General features: G+C 51.0%; 1 protein-coding gene across 1 annotated transcript in view; it reads left to right on the top strand.

Annotated features, from left to right (window-relative positions):
- The window catches only part of LOC147113800 (regulator of G protein signaling 14-like), a 96,097-nt gene that overhangs the window by 67,208 nt on the left and 12,761 nt on the right, over window positions 1-16,128 (top strand). The gene's annotated exons all lie outside the window — the stretch shown is intronic.

The following is a 16,128-nucleotide window of genomic DNA, read 5'->3' as shown; positions in this document are numbered from 1 at the left end:
GAGGCACAGGGCAGGGGTGGGGGGAGTGACTTTATCATTTTAAGCACCTCGATCATGTGACGTCCGTGCGTAATTGAGACACGGACTGCAGAAGTTGGTTATAACAGGTGTTTACTGAATGGAGACAACACTGGAACTACTATACAAAGTTACGCAACAGGCTTATATACAGGGGTGGTCACTACTGGTACTGCAGTATACAGGGGCTGCAGAATATAGTTCCTTCTTCAAGGTACATACACTACAATTCCTCCCCTTTTAGCTAAACAGTACATAACATTCGATTAATAATTAAATAACATATTTACAATTACAGTTGCTATATACATTAGCTGAAGTTAATCAATTATAAATTCAGTCTTTGAGGAGGCTTCCTGATTCTGTCCGGATAACGTCTCTTTGGGGTATCAGGTTCTTCTGGCAAAGTTGATTCGGGATCAACGTTGTTGTTTGGTTCGTCTGCTTCCAATATCACCAATTCTGAGGTAGATGCAATTGATACTTCGGTTTCATCACCAGGTGTATAGGATCGTGGTGTAGATTTGACGTTTTCCAGTGACTCTAGAATCTGGTCAGCATGGCGTCTTACAATGCTCTCTCCAACGTCCACGGTATACATTAGAGGTCCTTGCCATGTGCAGATCGTTCCTGGCTGCCATTTCTCTGTACGGTAGTCCCGGGCCAAAACTGGTTGACCTATCTTGAAACTCCTGGTTGGCCGTTCATTCATATTCTGAAACTGCCTGTTCTCCACATCTCTTCTGATGTTTGGCTTAACCAAATCCAAGCGGCATCTTAGTCTTCGATTGAAGAACATCATGGCTGGAGTTTGGTTGGTAACCGCATGTGTCGCATTCCGGTAGGCAAACAAGAAGTTATCCACCTGGTGTTGTAGGGGTATGTCTTCATTACACATTGCCTTGATAGCCTTCTTGAATGTTTGAACGAACCTCTCAGCCAATCCATTGGTGGCTGGATGATACGGGGCGGATGTGTAATGCTTAACACCATTATTCTTTAAGAACCTCCGGAACTCTTCAGACACAAACTGTGGTCCATTGTCGGAGCAAATCTGTTCAGGCAGCCCATTTCTGGTGAATATGGTTCGTAAGACTGTGATAGTTTTTTCTGTGGTGGTTGAGGACATTTTTATTACCTCTGGCCACTTTGAATGTGCATCCACCGCAATTAAGAACATCGAGTCCATAAATGGACCAGCAAAATCAATGTGTACCCTTTGCCATGGAGATGAGGGCCACTCCCATGGATGTAGAGGGGCTTGTGGTGGGGCGTTTTGGACCTTCTGGCATCCTGTACAGCTCTTGGTCATCTCTTCGATTTCTCTATCGATTCCCGGCCACCACACAAACCCTCTGGCTAAGTTCTTCATTTTTACCCCTCCCAGATGACCCTCATGAAGCTCATTGAGCACTCTATCCTTCAATTTGGGTGGAATTACTACTCTGGATCCACACATCAAGGTTCCTCGGCAGACTGACAGCTGTTCTCTTCTCGGCGAGAATGCTGGCAACAGTGGTTTGCCATGTGCTGGCCATCCCTTCACCGTTAAATCATAGACCCTGGAGAGTGTCGGGTCATTTCGTGTTTCCTTTGCTATGTTTGCATTCGTCACAGGTAGACATTCGGCTATGGTCGAGTGGAATATCTCCACAGAATCCACTGCAGGTGCTTCTTCCACCGTCGGCAACGGTAGGCGCGACAATCCATCAGCATTCCCATGCTGTTTAGTTCCTTTGTACTCGATGTCATATTGGTGTGCCCCCAGGAAAAGGGACAAACTCTGTAGCCGTTATGCTATCATTATCGGGACGCCCTTCTTAGGGTTGAAAATGGAGACAAGAGGTTGATGATCAGTTAGTAGAGTAAATTCCTGCCCGTGCAGGTAGTGATTGAACTTCTTCACCCCCACACCAGGCTGAGGGCCTCTCTGTCAATCTGGGCATAGTTACGCTCGGCTGCAGTTAACGAGCGTGATGCAAAAGCTATCGGCCTCTCTGAACCATCAAGGGATTTATGCGACAGTACCGCTCCAACGCCGTAGGGAGATGCATCACACGCCAGTCTTATCGGTAGTGATGGGTTGTAGTGAGCCAATACTTCTCTTGAAGTGATCAGGCCTTTACACTTCTGAAAGGCCCGCTTACATTCATCGCTCCATTTCCATGCTACTCCAGTTTATAGCAGGGCGTTCAGTGGGTGCAGAATTGTGGACAAATTCAACAAAAACTTATGGTAGTAATTCACCAATCCGAGGAATGACCTCAGTTGCGACACATTTTCAGGCGCTGGAGCCTTAACTACCGCTTCAATTTTGTCAGGGGACTTATGTAACCCCTCTTCATCAATCACGTAGCCCGTGTTCTCTTAGTCTAGTGAGCACCTGCTCTAGGTTGGCAAGGTGTTCACTGTCATTTTCACCTGTCACTAGGATGTCGTCCAAGTAACACTGAGTCCCCGGAATCCCTTGCAGGACTTGTTCCATCGCTCTTTGCCATATAGCCGGAGCTGATGCAACTCCGAATACCAGTCGATTATACTGGTAAAGACCTTTGTGAGTGTTTATCGTGAGATATTTCCTAGAGGATTCTTCAACCTCCATCTGCAAATATGCTTGCACTAGGTCAATTTTTGTAAAACGTTTCCCTCCAGATAGTGAGGCGAAAATATCTTCTATCCTCGGAAGAGGATACTGTACTGTGTGAAGGACTGGGTTCACAGTCACCTTGAAGTCCCCACAGATGCGAACCTTCCTTGGCTCCTCAGACTTATTGTTTAACGTTTTCTTCATGACAGGAACGATGGGTGTCGCCCACTCGCTCCAGTCTACCTTAGTTAATACGCCTGCATTCTCCAGATTCTCCAGCTCTGCCTCGACGGCTGGGCGAATTGCATTTGGTACCGGTCTTGCTTTGAAAAACTTGGGAATTGCATTCTCTTCTATTTTTATTGAGGCAGTTACGCCTTTAAGAGTTCCCAGTTCTTGTTGAAATACCTCTTTAGCGTTAGCCAAGATTTTTGACAATTGTCCAGGTGTGACATCGTCATCCTTTTTACCAGCCACAGTCAGTGCCTGAATGGAGTGCGAGTCTAATCTTATCTATCTGATCCATTCACATCCCAATAACGGTGGTCCACCATCTTGCAGTATGTACAGATACAATTTCTGTATTTCCTTGCCGTTGTATTCAACAGGCACCCTTATTTTCCCTCTGGGGTATACTTTCTGCCCCGTATATGTCTTCAAGACAATGGATGTGTCTTTCAAGGGTATGTGTGAGAATAGCCGCTCATAGTCTTGTCGATTCATGACGGTCAGGGCTGATCCTGTATCCAATTCCATTTTGACTTGGGACCCTGCTATCGTGAGGGTGACCCAAATGGTTCAGTGATCCTCTTTTGTGATTACGTTGTGTAGTTTGAGACAGCTTAGTCTCTTGTTCCCGGATTCACTATCGCTCTTCTGGTCTTCGGAACTACTGTCCGTCATCTTTTGTACTTTCCTGTACTTTTCCTTAGTAGTCTTTTTGTTGTCGTTAGTCTTCTTCCCGGACCTGCAAACTCATGCAATGTGTCCCATCTTTCCGCATTGCCTGCATGTTTTGTCCTTGGACCAGCAGTCCTTCTGGTCATGGGTTGTTCTGCCGCAGCGATAACATTTTTCAAATCCCCATGTCATTTCATTGGTGCCGTATTCCTGTGGCTTTTGCAGTATTTCCGCAGCTCCCCTTGCTGCTGCTTCGTACGATACTGCCACGCTGAAAGCCTTATCTAGCGTCAGCTCTTTTTCTGAGAGTAACCTCTTCTGGGTTCCTTCACTCAGGAGTCCACAGACAAATTTGTCCCGTAGGGTATCTGCCAGTCCTGCTCCGAACTGGCAGTGCTTTGATAGCTTGCGTAGTTCCGTAAGGTAATCAGCATTGCTCTCATCTTTATGCTGATTTCTCTTGTGGAATTTAAATCTTTCTGCTATCAGCAGCGGTGTAGGATTTAGGTGTTCCTGTAGGATATCAACAGTTTAGTTAAAACTCTTCTCCATCAGTTTGACTGGAGTGATCAGGTTCCGCAATAGGCCGTACGTTCTTGCACCCATTAAGTTTAGTAGTACCGATGCCTTTTTCTCATCGGCTACATCATTTGCCTTGCAATATACTTCGACTCTTTCCACATACGTGGTCCAGTCTTCTATTGCATTATCGAAGGCAGTGATATTGCCAGACTTCGGCATCTTGGAGATCTAAGATGGCGCCTCCCGCGCTTTGCCGCCTTCCCCGATTGAACAAAATGGCACCTCCCGCGCTTTGCCTTCTTCCCCGCTGGATTAAGATGGCGCCTCCCGCGCTTTCTGTCTTTTCCGCTGCTGCCAGCGTTGTTGCTGGTGTTTTTATGCCTTGATGGCGACGCCCTATGGTCTTCGTGCACTTCCCCCCGCGCTGCTGCCAACGCCGCTCTCCGCGATCCCCGTGGCAAACTGCAGCTCCTCGCGGCTTTCTGCGCTTCTTATTTCTTTTATTTTAATTACTGTTCCCGTCGTCAGAGCAGACCCTATGGGACACTTTCCTCCCTCTTCTCGGGTCTGTACGCTGCCCGGCTTCGTAGCACCGGCCGCGCCCTGTGTGCTCCACCCTCTCTCTCTCTCTCCTCTTCCCGACAACGCTGCTCGGCCCCGTTGAAAAGCCACCCGATCGAGCTCTAGCCCACTGCAGCCCAGGAAGGATCAGTGTACGACCTGCCACCAGCCCGATTAGCTGGAACACCATAGACTGGATAACCAAGCCCAGCTCTCGACAGCCTCTCCTGCAAATCTTTGAATTCGATGAATCAGAGGGCGGTTGCCCACGGTCGACGCCCGTTTCTTCTGTTTGTTTTTTTTCTTTTTGGATTTCTTCCTTCTGGCCTCGACCTCTAACAACTTCGCTTCAGGGATGGATCCCCGTGAGGTGGTGCAGAACTGTAGGTAAGTTCGGATCTGTTCGTCGCCAATGCAATGTCCGTGTGTAATTGAGACACGGACTGCAGAAGTTGGTTATAACAGGTGTTTACTGAATGGAGACAAAACTGGAACTACTATACAAAGTTACTTAACAGGCTTATATACAGGGGTGGTCGCTACTGCTACTGCAGTATACAGGGGCTGCAGAATATAGTTCCTTCTTCAAGGTACATACACTACAGATCAGATCACCCCTCAACCTCCAGGCCCACATAAAAACTTTAAATCCCTGTTCTCATTGAACTGCTGATATCTTCAGTTGCCTATGCTAACAGGTCTCGGTGTTCTGATTTAGGATGTATCCACCAATACCTAATGAAGAACAGCCCTTCCCAACCTACAGACCCAACGGAATTATAACAGGGAAAAACAGTGAATGAGAAATGTAAGTGCATGATAGATTTGCCGGATTTCATGGGCCTGATTACAGGGTCTCAAAGGGAGGGCCGCAGGTTTGGTAATACCCTGCTGCACAGCACCAATGGAGAAATAAATCCTTTAGCGTTCCTGTATTTAAGGATTCAGAGTTTTCCCACTGAACTTTTGACCTTTGTGATGGAATTGCCATTTTCCAGCTTGTCCCCTGTATGTTTTGGTTTTTATATTTTGGAGCTGCTGGCACCTAAGTTCTCATCCATTAAGACAAATCTGTCCATTAGTTGCCACACTCCAGTCCTGCACATTCAGAGGTGTTAACACGTTATAATTGTGCCAACAATTTGGACAACACAAAGTAAACTTGAGCCATTGGGCTTATTTCCCAATTGCCTACAGACTACATTTCGGGGGAGAAATTCAGTTGTTAGCGCCACCCGTTAGCGCCTTAAGAGGGCGATAAGTGGGGCGCGAAGCAGCTAGCGCCCGGGCGCGGCGATACCTCTCTCGCAAAATTGAGCGGACATTTAGCGGCGGCGCAAAACCACAACGCCCGCTCAGCTGCGCACGCAGATCCTGACGTCATTTCATGGTGCAATGCCCTTGGGGCGCCCCGAACTGGAACTTCAGTGGCGCCCCCCTCCTTTCTGCCTGGCGCTCCCAGCGACTGGTTGACTGGAACGGTTCCCAGTCGCTGTGGGGCTGGGGTGGCGCTATTTAAAGGGGGCTCTTCCTGGCTTCTTTGTGGTAGCCATTTTTGGACCACTCCTTCTGTGAGAGAGAGAGAGATAAAGGGAGACAGCTTTCTGCATTGAGTCAGCGCTCGCAGAGGTACTTCTGGTTTTGGCCCAGAACTTTGTAGTTGGTTTGATTTTTCAGTGGCATAACCTTGAGTGGCCACATACGATGGGGGCTGCAATGGGTGGAAACGTTGGGTTTCTCCATTGCATTGAGAGGGCTCAGAGACGCCGAGAGAGAGTGCCAATCATGGCCAGATGGAGGAGGGCCAACAGGCGTCGGCACAGGAGGCCTTACCCTCCCAGGGTATTCCGCTAACAGTTCTCCTACCTCAACATGTCTGAGGAACAGTGTTTTCGGAGGCTTTGATTCAGCACGGAGGTGGTCACTGAGCTCTGCCACCTGCTTCAGCCAGATCTGCAGCCTCAACTGAGGAGCAGGACGTCTCTGTCGGTGGCAGTGAAGGTGACAGTGGCTCTCAACTTCTATGCCACCGGCTCCTTCCAATCCGCTACTGGGGACATTGCCAATGTCTCCCAGTTCGCGGTGCATTGCTGCATCTGCCAAGTCACGAATGCCCTCTTTAAAAGGAGACGTCAGTACATTTCCTTCCCCATGACCCTGGACAAGCAGCAAGAGCGCGCAATGGGATTTGCAAGAATAGCGGGCTTCCCCATGGTCCAGGGCGCCATTGACTGCATGCATGTGGCTTTGCGGGCGCCGCAAGAGAATGCCGAGGATTACCGCAACCGGAAGGGGTTCCATTCGTTGAACGTCCAGTTGGTGTGTGACCACAGACAGCTGATACTAGCTGTCAATGCCCGCTTTCCAGGCAGCAGCCATGACGCCTTCATCCTGCGCCAGACTTCTGTGGCAGACCTTTACGAAGCCCCGGCTCACCCAGGAGGCTGGCTTCTTGGGGACAAGGGCTATCCTCTGTGCACCTGGCTGATGACCCCGCTCCGTGCGCCCAGCACCCCTGCTGAAGAACGATACAATGAGAGCCATCAAGTGACCAGAACATCATTGAGCACACAATCGGCATGCTAAAGCAACGGTTCCGCTCTCTGGACCATTCCGGGGGAGCCCTTCAGTACTCACCTGAGCGAGTCTCCCATTTCGTTGTAGTGTGCTGCATGCTGCATAACCTGGCAATCCTCAGGACTCAGCCACTGCCACCAGACATTGGAGCACCAGCAGAGGAGGAGGAGGAGGAGGAGGAGGAGCACCAAGACGGGAGGGAGGCACAAAGTGCAAGGGCCGTCCGTCAGCGGCTTATTGCAAGTCGGTTCTAGGCCCCCTCTGAGGGAATGGCTTGTGCCATTGAAAGAACATGAATGGAACCGTTCCGCAACCCCTGGGCCGGTCAAGGCAACAAATAGTTCGAAGAGCAAACATGCACAATCTGAATAAAGACACTTCTTTATTTAACAAACTGTGTGCCCTTCCCGCATGACAAAGTAACAGAGAGAAACCCCCAAAAAAGCAGTCAGACACATAACTGGCTCTCACAACCTGGAGACAATGAACAAAAGAGTAAACAAAAAATGACCACGATCCTCGGCCTTCACTAAAAAAATTAACAGCATTTTGCCACACCTCCTACTTTTTGTCCTTCGAGGGTGATCTGCTTCGCTTGCGAGATTAGCCCCTTCCCACCCTGCAGCTCCTCTGCAATGTGATCCCAGTGGCTGCAGCAAGGCTGGGGGAAGGCTGCTGAGTGTCAGAAACTGAGTCAGCAGATGCCCTTGAGGGACGGCCTGGACCAGCTCTGGGCCTGGAGGGCCCGGCTGCTGACTGCTCCAACTCTGCATGGGCAGCAGCAGTCTGTCCTACGGGTGGTGGCAGCTGCAGTGGAGAAGTGACAGTGTTGGCAGCAGGAATGCTGCCATCCTGACAGAGGCCAGGCACTCCCTGGTCGGATGACACACTGGCACTCCCACAGGGCAGCACTGCAGCATGCGGAGCAATCTGCTGAAGCACAGACTGCTGGCCTGCTGCGGCGTGGTGAGGGCCCCGGTGATTCGTGCCCGATCCAGTGAGGGTGGCAGCAGTCAGTGCTCATGTGGCCTCAATCTACGTCTGCATCAGACCAGCCACTGACTGCATTGCACCACTAAGCAGTTGCGTGGAAGCCACTTGTGCTGCACCGAACTCTGCAGACTCCTTGCCAGTGCTGCACCGAAGTCCTGCAGACTCCTTGCTTGTGCTGCACCGAAGTCCTGCAGACTCCTTGCCTGTGCTGCGTCGAAGTCCTGGACACTCCTTGCCAGTGATTCAATGGATTCGGGCATCCTTGCCACTGCAGCCATGCGCTCAGTGTGCCTCTGCTCCGCCTGGGCGCCCATTTCAGCGAGGAGCCACACCTCTTCTGCGCTCACTGTAGCAGGACTGGAGGCCAGACTTTCCCTCTGGGGAGAAGGCCGCCGAGCTTCCCTACCACCCCCCCCCCCCACGTTGCTGCAGCCCGCTGGGCCCCGGAGCTTCACCCTCCTCAGACCCTTCCCCCCTGCTCCCCTCCAGTGAAGACGTGTCCCCATTATGGCCGTGGGCTGCCTCGGCTGAGGGTGGCATTGATGGTCCGGCTTCCTCTTCCTCCTCACCTTCAGAATCACTCACAGTGGCAGCTAGAGTGCCCGCCTCCTCACCTGGCGAATCAGCATCTGAAAGCAGGGAGGTACAAGAGTTGCTTTAGTGTGAGGACAGGGCGGCAGCGAGGGAGGCATGAGTGCTGCAATGCACTGTATTGGTTCGATAGTGGCAAAGGTTGCTGGTGTGAGGCACAAGTGAAAGGAGAGAGGTCAAAAAGGTGATGACCTTACCATTGCTGTCCAGAACGGGGTCGGCATCTCCCGTGGCGACAGGGCCAATCATCCGGCCAGCCATAATGCGCTGGACTCGCTGCTCCAGATCGCTGAGGTCTTGAAGGTGAGGCCGGCCTCCCCTGGTCCATTGCTGCTGCCTCCTGTTATGGGCCAGCTTGCCCTGCAAGAGAAAGGATGGGCTCTGAGTACAGTGTGAAGCCCTGATCTTGGCTGCATAGAAACATAGAAACATAGAAGATAGAAGCAGGAGTAGGTAATTCGGCCCCTCGAGCCTGCTCTGCCATTCGATGAGATCATGGCTGATCATCCAAACTCAGTACCCCGTACCTGCCTTCTCCCCATATCCCTTGATACCTTTAGCTCTAAGAAATATATCGAACTCCTTCTTGAATATATTTAAAGACTTGGCCTCAACCGCCTTTTGAAGTAGAGAATTCCACAGGTTCACCACTCTCTGGGTGAAGAAATTCTTCCTCATCTCTGTCCTAAATGGCTTACCCCTTATCCTTAGACTATGACCCCTGGTTCTCGACTCTCCGACCATCGGGATCATTCTACCTGCATCTAGTTTGTCCAGACCTGTCAGAATTTTATAAGTTTCGATGAGATCCCCTCTCATTCTTCTAAACTCCAGCGAGTACAAGCCCAATCCACCCAATCTCTCCTCATACGTCATTCCTGGCATCCCAGGGATCAGCCTTGTGAATCTTCGCTGAACTCCTTCCATGGCAAGAACATCCTTCCTCAGATAAGGCGACCAAAACTGCACACAGTACTCAAGGTGTGGTCTCACCAAGGCCCTGTACAACTGCAGCAGGACATCCTTGCTCCTGTACTCAAACCCTTTTGCTATGAAGGCCAACATACCATTTGCCTTCTTCACCGCCTGCTGCACCTGCATGCTTACCTTCAGCGACTGGTGCACAAGGACACCCAGGTCTCGTTGCACTTCCCCTTCTCCCAATCTATTGCCATTCAGATAATAGTCTGCCTTTCTGTTTTTGACACCAAAGTGGATAACCTCGCATTTATCCACTTTATATTGCATCTGCCACGCTTCTGCCCAATCACCCAACGGCCTAGAAATTGGGTTTTGGCTTAGCCAGGGCTTTAGCGCCGGAAGTTAGTGCCGGCGCTAAGTCCGCCTGCGCGCGCCAAAAATTCAGCAGGGCCGCGCCCAAACGGCTGCCGGCGCTACTGAAGGGTCTTTGCGGCGGTAAATCGGCGCTAACTGCCGTTTCGCGCCGCAATTCTGGCGCTGCGGCACCCGATGCGGTGCGGCAGGCTCGGGAAGTGCAGGCCTCCTCCTTCCGTTAAGGAGGAGCTGCCTGCACCCAGCCGCGGCCCGCGCAAATCTGTCTAAAAATGAGCCCGGCACCTCGGACAAGTGCCGGGCTTGCATCTGTTCCGGGGAGTGGGGGGGAGAAGTCCGGGGAGGGAGCTGCGGGCAGGCAGCCGGCGGGAAAGCGGCCGGCCGCCGCGGGGCCTTTAATGCGCCGGCGCAAACTCATGCAAGACTCTGTTGCCAGAGTCTTAGTTGCGGCTGCCACGGGCGAGGCGGCCGCAACTGAATTTCGGCGCTAGGGCCCGTCGGCATGGCAACCGGGACGCTGCGCACACCGATGACGTCATCGGTGCCGGCGCAGCGCTACCGGTGCAACGCCGCTTTAGGGCCCCAGGGAATTTTTCAACTAGCCATAACTCTGGCGCTAGTCCCTCTAGCGCCTCAAAAGCGGCGCTAAGGCTAGTGAATTTCTAGGCCAACCTGTCCAAATCATCCTGGAGTTTCTCGGTATTCTCCTCGCAGCACACACGCCCACCCAGCTTTGTGTCGTCTGCAAACTTGGAGCTATTACATCTAGTTCCCTTATCTAGATCATTAATGTATATTGTGAATAGCTGGGGTCCAAGGACCGATCCCTGCGGTACCCCACTAGTCACTGCCTGCCACTCGGAAAAAGACCCGTTAATTCCTACTCTCTGCTTTCTGTCCGCCAACCAGTTCTCTATCCAAGTCAATACCTTGCCCCCAATCCCATGTGCCTTAACTTTACACGTTAATCTCTTATGCGGGACCTTATCGAAAGCCTTTTGAAAGTCCAAATACACCACATCTACTGATTCTCCCTTATCTATTTTCCCAGTTACATCCTCAAAAAATTCCAGTAGATTAGTCAAGCACGATTTACCTTTTGTAAATCCATGTTGACTTTGTCCGATCCTGTCACTGTTTTCCAAGTGCTCAGCTATTACATCCTTTATAATGGACTCTAGCATTTTCCCCACTACCAATGTCAGTCTTACCGGTCTGTAATTCCCCACTTTCTCTCTACCACCCTTTTTGAATAGTGGGGTAACATTAGCTACCCTCCAATCCATGGGTACAGTTCCAGATTCCAGCGAATTTTGGAAAATGATCAGCAATGCATCTACTATTTCTAGGGCCACTTCCTTAAGTACCCTAGGATGTAGATTATCAGGCCCTGGGGATTTATCGGCCTTTAATCCCATCAATTTCCCCAACACCATTTCCCTACAAATACTGATTTCTTTCAGTTCCTCCCTCTCATCGGGCCTTATGTTCTCCAACATCTCTGGGAGGTTATTTGTGTCCTCCTTTGTGAAGACAGAACCAAAATATGCATTTAATTGGTCTGCCATTTCTTTGTTGCCCATTATAACTTCCCCTGCTTCTGACTGCAAGGGACCTACACTTGATTTCACTCATCTTTTTCTCTTCACATATGTATAAAAGCTCTTACAGTCAGTTATTATGTTCCATGCAAGCTTACTTTCATATTCTATTTTCCCCTTCTTAATTAATCTCTTTGTCCTCCTTTGTTGAATCCTAAACTGCTCCCAATCCTTCGGGTTACCGCTTTTTCTGGCCAATTTATATACCCTCTCCTTGGATCTTACGCTATCCCTAATTTCCCTTGTTAGCCACGGTTGAGTCACCCTTTTTGTTTTATTCTTATCCCAAACTGGGATGAACAACTTCTGTCGTTCATTCATGCAGTCTTTGAATGTTTGCCATTGCCTATCCACCGTCAACCCTTTGAGTGACATTCCCCAATCAATCCTATCCAATTTGCACCTCATACCATCGTAGTTTCCTTTATTTAAATTCAGGACCCTAGTCTCTGAGTCAACTACTTCACTCTCCATCCTAATGAAGAATTCTGTCATATTATGATCGCTCTGACGCAAGGGGCCTCATACAACAAGATTGCTAATTAATCCTCTCTCATTACATAATACCCAGTCTAAGATGGCCTGATCTCTGGTTGGTTCCTCGACATTTTGTTCCAGAAAACCATCCCATAAACATTCTAGGAATTCCTCCTCCACAGTATTTGTACTAATTTGGTTAGCCCAATCTATATGTAAATTAAAGTCACCCATGATGACTACTGTGCCCTTATTGCACGCGTCTCTAATTTCCCGTTTAATGCCATCCCCAACCTCCGTATTACTGTTTGGAGGTATATATACCACTCCCACTAACGTTTTCTGCCCCTTGATATTTCTCAGTTCTACCCATACAGATTCCGCATCATCAGAGTTAATATCCTTCCTTTCAATTGTGTTAATCCCTTCTTTAACCAGCAATGCTACCCCACCTCCCTTTCTTTTTTGCCTATCCTTCCTAAATATTGAATACCCCTGGATGTTGAGTTCCCAGCCTTGGGCACCCTGGAGCCATGTTTCTGTAATCCCAATCAAATCATATTCGTTTACCTCTATTTGCGCAGCTAATTCATCCACCTTGTTCCGAATGCTCCTTGCATTAAGACACAAAGCCTTCAGGCTTGTTTTTTTAACACTCTCAGACCTATATGAATTATTATTTACTGTGACCATGTTTGATTTAAACCGTTGAGTTCTTTGCCTTCTAATTTTGTTTTTCTCCTTCCTGTCTTTTGCTTTTGTCCTTGTTTCCCTTTCCTCTGTCTCCCTGCTCAGGTTCCCAACCCCCTGCCACTTTAGTTTAAACCCTCCCCAACAGCACTAGCAAACACTCCCCCTAGGACATCGGTCCTGGCCCTGCCCAGGTGCAAACCGTTCCGTTTGTACTGGTCCCACCTCCCCCAGAACCGGTTCCAATGTCCAAGGAATTTGAATCCCTCCTCCTTGCACCATTCCTCTAGCCACGTATTCATTTGAAATATCCTCCTATTTCTACTCTGACTAGCACGTGGCACTGGTAGCAATCCTGAGATTACTACCTTTGAGGTCCTATTTTTAATTTACCTCCTAACTCCCTATATTCTGCTTTTAGGACCTCATCCCGTTTTTTTTACCTATATCGTTGGTGCCTATGTGCACCACGACAACTGGCTGTTCGCCCTCCCCCTCCAAAATGTTCTGCAGCCGCTCCGAGACGTCCTTGACCCTTGCACCAGGGAGGCAACACACCATCCTGGAGTCTCGATTGCGGCCGCAAAAACGCCTATCTATTCACCTTACAATTGAGTCCCCTATCACTATAGCTCTTCCACTATTTTTCCTCCCAGCCTGTGCAGCAGAGCCACCCATGGTGCCAGGAAGTTGGCTGCTGCTGCCTTCCCCCGATGAGTCATCCCCCCAACAGTATTTAAAGTAGTATATCTGTTGGAGAGGGGGATGGCCGCAGAGGATTCCTGCATTACCTGCCTGCGCCTCTTACTCTGCCTGCTGGTCACCCATTCCCTTCCTGCCTGTACACCCTTTACCTGCGGTGTGACCAACTCGTTAAATGTGATATTCACGATGTCCTCAGCATCGCGGATGCTCTAAAATGAATCCATCCGCAGCTCCAGTGCCGCAATGCGGTCTGTCAGTAGCTGCAGCTGGACACACTTCCCGCACACATGGTCGTCTGGGACGCAGGAAGCGTCCCTGATTTCCCACATAGAGCAGGAGGAACACACTACGGGGCTGGGCCGTCCTGCCATGACTTACCCTTTAACTAATTAATTAAAATTAACTGAATCCCACCAATTTCACGACAGTTAAATGATATATTTAAGGGCCCTGGTTTACAAACTGTCCCCGCTACACCACAGAGACCTTAAAAACTATAAACCACAGACTTAAAGTTTTAAAAGAGAGAGAAATATTCCCACCAATCACCTACCTGTTTTGTGGTGACGTCACACCTCAAATACTTTTTACCTCTCTCCTTCCCTGAGATTGGAGATTGGTACGCCTACCTCAGCCTCTGGGGCCTTTTGTAGTCGCTCTGCCGCTCCGAGATTCCTCCCGCCGCCGCTGATGCCGCACTGAGGCCTACCTGAGCCTCTGGGGCCTTTTGTAGTCGCTCTGCCGCTCCGAGGTTCCTCCCGCTGCTGCCGATGCCACACTGAGGCCTACCTGAGCCTCTGGGGCCTTTTGTAGTCGCTCTGCCGCTCCGAGATTCCTCCCGCCGCCGCCAATGCAGCACTGAGGCCTACCTGTGCCTCTGGGGCCTTTTGTAGTCGCTCTGCCGCTCCGAGATTCCTCCCGCCGCCGCCGATGCCGCACTGAGGCCTACCTGCGCCTCTGGGGCCTATTGTAGTCGCTCTGCCGCTCCGAGATACCTCCCGCCGCTGCCGATGCCGCACTGAGGCCTACCTGAGCGTCTGGGGCCTTTTGTAGTCGCTCTGCCGCTCCGAGATTCCTCCCGCCGCTGCTGATGCTGCACTGAGGCCTACCTGAGCCTCTGGGGCCTTTTGTAGTCACTCTGCCGCTCCGAGATTCCTCCCGCCGCTGCCGATGCCGCACTGAGGCCTACCTGCGCCTCTGGGGCCTATTGTAGTCGCTCTGCCGCTCCGAGATACCTCCCGCCGCTGCCGATGCCGCACTGAGGCCTACCTGTGCCTCTGGGGCCTTTTGTAGTCGCTCTGCCGCTCCGAGATTCCTCCCGCCGCTGCCGATGCCGCACTGAGGCCTACCTGCGCCTCTGGGGCCTTTTGTAGTCGCTCTGCCGCTCCGAGATACCTCCCGCCGCTGCCGATGCCGCACTGAGGCCTACCTGAGCGTCTGGGGCCTTTTGTAGTCGCTCTGCCGCTCCGAGATTCCTCCCGCCGCTGCTGATGCTGCACTGAGGCCTACCTGAGCCTCTGGGGCCTTTTGTAGTCACTCTGCCGCTCCAAGATTCCTCCCGCCGCCGCCGATGGTGGAATAGCCCTTACAGTGTGAAGCCCTGATCTTGGCTGCACTGCCTCCCATGGTGGAATAGCCCTTACAGTGTGAAGCCCTGATCTTGGCTGCACTGCCTCCCATGGTGGAATAGCCCTTACAGTGTGAAGCCCTGATCTTGGCTGCACTGCCTGCCATGGTCGAATAGCCCTTACAGTGTGAAGCCCTGATCTCAGCTGCACTGCCTCCCATGGTAGAATAGCCCTTACAGTGTGTAAAGTGCTGAATGTGCATGTGAGTTTCATGAAAGGCCCATAGGTGTTGGATGAGGGCTGGGCATTGGGGCTTTCAGGACCCTTTGGCCATAAAGTGAGGTGCACATGCAGGAATGAAGAGAATACTGAAATGGGTACTCACCCTGACGACCCGAGTGAGGTCGTTGAACTTCTTCCTGCATTGCACAGGGGTCCTAGGCACCATGCTGCTGGAGGTCACTCTGTTAGCCACCTCCCTCCAAGCTTTGCGATAGTCGGTGAGCAGCAGCCTCCTGCCACTGTCCGGAAACAGGATAGATCGCCTGCGCTCCACCGCGCCAACCAGAACCTGCAGGGCCCCCTCACTGAACCGCCGCGCTCGCTCCCTGGCCCTCTCCATGGTCCTAGGCATTACAATGTGGCAGCAGGTCTGTCCAGGCCGAGAATCAGGGCTCCGATGTGCAGGGTGTGGCTGCAATCCAAGATCGACCCTCCCCTTTAAGAGCTGACCGGCGCCAGCGTGTCTGCGTGCAATCGCTAACTGGCCGCACCTGCGCTGCACCCGCCCTCGGTGGTAGCACCTCGCTTCTCTGGCTTAGCACCTTAGGACAGTCGTGCAGCACCTGTTTTAGCGCTCCAAGCACCTCCTGGGGCGAAGCGGGTCAATTTAGCTGTAGGTGGCGATAATTTGCGCCGGGTGCTAAATTTCGTGCCCGCTCGAGTATAACGCCCCAAACGTGGCAATACTGAATTTCTCCCCCAAATATTTTGAGGAATTTTCCAACCCTTTTATATGTTTCCCACCCCTTGCAGTGAGGATGTT

This window comes from Somniosus microcephalus, chromosome 8, assembly GCF_052327205.1.
Source record: "Somniosus microcephalus isolate GS21.2 chromosome 8, FLI_Smic_1.0, whole genome shotgun sequence".
Taxonomy (NCBI): domain Eukaryota; kingdom Metazoa; phylum Chordata; class Chondrichthyes; order Squaliformes; family Somniosidae; genus Somniosus; species Somniosus microcephalus.
The sequence above is the reverse complement of the archived record's forward strand: the minus strand, read 5'-3'. Positions and strand labels throughout refer to the sequence as shown.